The sequence below is a fragment of the Diabrotica virgifera genome, chromosome 1 (genome assembly GCF_917563875.1).
Source record: "Diabrotica virgifera virgifera chromosome 1, PGI_DIABVI_V3a".
Classification (NCBI taxonomy): Eukaryota; Metazoa; Arthropoda; class Insecta; order Coleoptera; family Chrysomelidae; genus Diabrotica; species Diabrotica virgifera.
Window position 1 is genome coordinate 177,967,988 of NC_065443.1, and position 5,834 is coordinate 177,973,821.

Here is a 5,834-nt window from a genome sequence, read left to right on the forward strand (position 1 = left end):
GCTGATTGCGACGTTCAGATCTTAGGAGGGGAGCAGTGTAACGAAAGAGTTTCGAATAGACGGTCCCCGCGACTAGAAAATTCCATTCGTTCGAGAGAACAGTAGGCGTGCCGGCAGAGCATCGATTGAGTGGTCGTGATGAGCGCGGATCTCTCCGGAATGTTTCATAATAACTTTATCGTATATATAAACCGAGGGCGATGTTACTTTTTAGTTATAAGTTAGAATTCGTAAAGAAAACTTTTAGTACATTCTTTCACGGTTTTTGATCTAAATTTTAAAGAACCGCTTGGATTGACATGAAATTTGGCATACGCATAGCTTACATGTCAAAGAAAAAAGTGATATTGTGCCGATGTGTGCTTTTGCCCTGGAGGTGACTTTCACCCCCATTTGGGGGTGAAAAATATATGTCCAAAATAAGTTCGGAAATGGGTAAACTGACTAATTTTAAGTAACTTTTGTTCTATAGAGCTTTTTCGCCAAGTCAACACTTTTCCAGTTATTTGCTAGTGAATATGTTCATTTTTCAACAAAATAACCACATTTTTAGACGGTTTTTCGCAATTAACTCAAAAAGTAAGTATTTTGTCGAAAAAAACGTTCTTAGCAAAAATATAGCCTGTAAAAAAGTAAAAGAAATGGTGTACGCGTTAGGTCTCTAGACCTTGTAGAACCGGAGTTATAGCCAATGAAAAATAGATTCATTTTCCTCAAATTTCAAATAGAATATTTCGACGTGAAATATCCAAAAAATTAAGCACTTTTTGTAGAAAACCCACTATAACTTTTTTAAAGTGTTAAAAAAAGCTTTATTTCTGTTTTTATAAAAAGTTTCTAACATTACATTTAAGCAAGTTACGCTCAAAATAAAGTTGGTCCCTTTTGTTTTGGCAAAAAAAATCGGGAAGACCACCCCCTAATTAGCAACTTAAATGAAATTAATCGTTACCGCTCCACAAATTATTTTACTTATGTTGTATTTATATGATCTGTAAGTTTCATCGATTCAAAGTGCTTATTTTTAAAAAAATTTGGTTTTAAAGTAAAATTTTTAAAAATTTTAATTTTGAAAAATATGCTTTTTTTCAAAATAACTTAAAAATTGTTAGAGACACCAAAAATCTCGAAAAACAAAAAAAGTTAGCATTGCTTTTTTGAATATCATGTATTTTTTTGTTTTTCTGTTAGACAAAAATTGATGAAGATTTGGTGTTTCTAAATTTGCATACATTCGTGATCAGTGACTTGTTCAACCCCTTTTAACTACAGCCCTTTCAAAAAGAATGACTTTGAACCGATCAAACTTATAGATTATATAAACAATGCATACACGAGTCAAAAAACTTGTGAAGTCGTAACAATTAAGTCAATTTGAGATACTAATTAGGGGGTGATTCTCCCGATTTTTTTACCAAAAAAAAGGGACTAACTTTATTTTGACCGTAACTTGTTTAATTTTGATGCTAGAAATTTTTTTATAAGACAAAAATGAAGCTTTTTTTAAACCCTTTAAATAAGTTGTAATACGTTTTCCCCGAAATGTGCTTCATTTTTGGTTATTTCACATTAAAGTATTCCATTTGGAATTTGACGAATATGAACCTATTTTTCATTAGCTATAACTCTGCTTCTACTAGGTATAGAGACGTGATATATACACCATTTTTTTTTAATTTTTTGCAGGCTATATTTTTGCTAAGAATGTTTTTTCGACAAAATACTTACTATTTGAGTTATTTGCGAAAAACCGTCTAAAACTTTAAATAAGTTGTAATAACGTTTTCCCCGAAATGTGCTTCATTTTTGGTTATTTCACATTAAAGTATTCCATTTGGAATTTGACGAATATGAACCTATTTTTCATTAGCTATAACTCTGCTTCTACTAGGTATAGAGACGTGATATATACACCATTTTTTAAAAATTTTTACAGGCTATATTTTTGCTAAGAATGTTTTTTCGACAAAATACTTACTATTTGAGTTATTTGCAAAAAACCGTCTCAAAACGTGGTTATTTTGTTGAAAAATTGAACATATTTACTGGTAAATAACTCGAAAAGTATTGACTTAGTGAAAAAACTCTATAGAACAAAAGTTACTTAAAATTAGTCAGTTTATCCATTTCCGGACTTACTTTGGACGAATATTTTTTCATCCCCAAGAGGGGGTGACAACCACCCCCAGGGCAAAAGCACATATCGGCACAATATCACTTTTTTTCTTTAACTTGTTCGCTATGTGTATGCCAAATTTCATGCCAATCCAAGCGGTTCTTTAAAATTGAGAGGTTTTGCAATATTTTGCCGTTAAAGAACGGACTATTTTATAAATAAATAAAGTCTTATATAAATACGAACCGCTCGTTTCATTGTAATTGTAAGTTGTTACAGTAAACTTATTACAGTATGATGACAAATTGTTCATATCAGTTCCGTTACTTAATACTGCTTGTAAAGTATCTCATAATTTATATTGAAGTCTCTCCATGCAATAGAGCGGACACTCCAGTAAAATATGGTGAACACTGAAACACTGAGCACAATATCACATATGAAGCACTGTGGTTTTAATTCACTCTCCAGCAGATGTTTATATATGATGGCGGTGTGGCCTATTCTCAGACGAGACAGAATGGTTTGATGTAACCGATCTTTTGGGTTGATTTCCAAGGTTATATCGCTTTATTATAACTTTCAATATTTTTTTTGTTTTTTGAATATATTTTTATTTAAATTAAACTTGCGTTTTACTGAGTATGGCGTCTAATAGAACTACCCGTCACAAGTTGTCCATACTTGTCTAATCTTCGGGCTCAGTGGAGATCTATCGCCTCAAAACTAGTGATGTAACGAATATTCGTATTCGCATTCGCGAATATTCTCATATTTTTGAATATTCGCATTCGCTTTCGTATTCGCAAAATTTGTGCGAATATTTTGCGAATATGAATATCGGAAAAAAAGTAATTTGAAGATAATATTAGGTTAATAAAATCAAAATATCTTCACTTCTCATCTTTTTTTTTAAGTAAAGATAATTTATCTTCGTATAATCACATTATCAGCCTTAACTTTATTTTATTATTTGGTCTTTTTTATTAAGCCTTAAGATTCCTCAAGAATCAGATTTATTTACACTAGATGTCAATTAACTTCTCATTATAAATTTAGAAAATATTACAAAAATAGAAACATATTTAAAAAAAACGGAATATTCGCATTCGCATCCGCATTCGCGAATGTCGTAGCAGATATTCGCATTCGCATTCGTATTCGCGAATGTTTAAAAAATGACATTCGTTACATCACTACAAAACCCCCGGGAGAACGTAGCTGTACCGATATGTGGCTCGTATGCGAATTAACGAAAGACTCCTATAATGCTACATGGCCTGGTTGAGTTGACTCTAATGAATGATTCTAAATGTATGTTCTCTCTTGTTGGCAACATGAATTGGGTCATAGCCCACACGACCAAAAGAACAAAGGTTTTTATTTAGTCAGCTAAATTAATGTCCATTGGCAAAATATTGTTTATGAATTACAACAATTAAACAAATGAAATAGCCCGCACCTGGTTAAATATAGTAACAAATTGGTCCATGTGATATATGGGGTGATAAAAATATACTGTTTAATACCGGATATGAATTATGAATATTTGATATTGAACATATTGCCCGGCGAAATAAATCATAACACGGCGTCAGTACAGCAACGCTAACAATGATAATGATAAAGTATTTATAAGATATAGTCTGTTCGCTAAACTCAGACGCAACTGGCTACATATTTTAGTCGATAATTTTTTTGGTTTTTGCCAATTTTGCAAAAATTGGCGAAATTACTAACTATTTAGTGATTATGAACTATTTAGTAATTATTTTTTGCCAATTTTACTAAAATTGCCAAAATTACCGACTAAAATATCTAGAAAGTTGCGTCTGAGTTTAGCGAACAGACTATAATAGGTTAATGTACGGTGTGATGTGAAGACACTAGTCTTTGAACAACTTATCAATCCTCCAACTGCAACACCTTAGGTAATAATATCAAAATTAAATCTGAATCAGAATTTAAATCAACAACATTCAAGTCAAAGTTCAGATTAGGTAAAGATAAATGAAAAGGTATTGAGTGGGATAGATGTTTCAATATGTTAAGTATTGTATTATTTTGTATTCTCTTATTATAATCGTATAGTATTATTAGTTATTTTATTATTAATAGTATCGAATTATATAATTAGTTAGTCATGCATCGATTCTGCGACGAGCTCTCGGACTATAATTATATACATATATGCTTCGCCGTTGTATTTTATTACATAACATGCCAGCTGAGTTTTTGTAAACTCGGTTTGTATTACATCATATATGTAGGCTAATAATAAGGTCGTGTTTCCTAACGCGAAATATTCTGAAATGCGTAAAGTTATTAATGATGTTTATTATTAGACGTTGTACTATGTATTCAATTATTATTTCTATTATTATAGCTTTGTGTTTATGTGTTTATTATTGCGATCACCTTTTGTCTTATCTTCTTGTATGACCATAATTGAAGTATTAATTTATAAAGTATTAAATAAAAAATCAATGGGAAAATCCCAATAGTTGACTGTATACCATAGTTTAAAAAAAACCAATACAGAAGTAAAAACTTCGAGATGTATTCTGGTATAAAATCGTTTATTTAAAACTATAAAATGTCATGGATTGCAAAACGTTTTCGTTCTATACAGAACATCTTCAGTGCATCCTGCCGAGTAGTTTGAAACTAGCACACTGTAAATAGTGTTAACCTCATCGTATATGGTTTACATAATATAATACAGTAGAACCCCGTAAATCCGAACCCCGCGAATCCGAACTTTCGGCAAATCCGAACTAACGGAAAGTGAAAAAAATTTAAAAATTCAAGACAAAAACTTAAAAAACATGTTTATTATACAGAGTAAAGCCAGAAAATTGGACAATGTAGGATAACTAGGACTTTGACATTTAAAATTTCTTAAAACTAAATATTATACTTTAATATATAGGTTTATAAAGTGTTTATAAAGGTTAAACACAAACTCACTTTGGTTCTCTCGTAGTCAACTTGAGTCCAAAAATATTGTCCACACTCTTGCGAGAACGTTTGGCTACTCAAAATCACAATGAAAGCTTTGAACTACTAGTTAAGGCTAACTTTCGGATAATCCGAACTTTTCGGAATCCGAACAGGCTGCCCCCCCAATTAGTTCGGATTTGCGGGGTTCTACTGTATATTAAAATTTTATGACTACAAGTCGATGTTAATAGATAAAGTGGAACACATGCTAAAAGGGTGCCATGGTTCCCTGTTCGAAGATGCTAGGTACTTGCCAATTCAATGGGCACAGACCAACTCCTGAGTTGGTCTGTGCCCATTGAATTGGCAAGTACCTAGCATCTTCGAGCAGGGAACCATGGCACCCTTTTACCATGTGTTCCACTTTATCTATCAACATCGACTTGTAGTCATAAAATTTTAATATATTATATTATGTAAACCATATACAATGAGGTTAACACTATTTACAGTGTGCTAGTTTCAAACTACTCGGCAGGATGCACTGAAGATGTTCTGTATAGAACGAAAACGTTTTGCAATCCATGACATTTTATAGTTTTAAATAAACGATTTTATACCAGAATACATCTCGAAGTTTTTACTTCTGTATTGGTTTTTTTATAAAGTATTAGTAGTGAAGTATTAGTTAATAACCCTGTAGTCTGTAGTTATACCAGAGTTGTGAGCTTTGTAGAAAAGTTTAAAATAATCTACTATAGTTAGTAGATTCCTT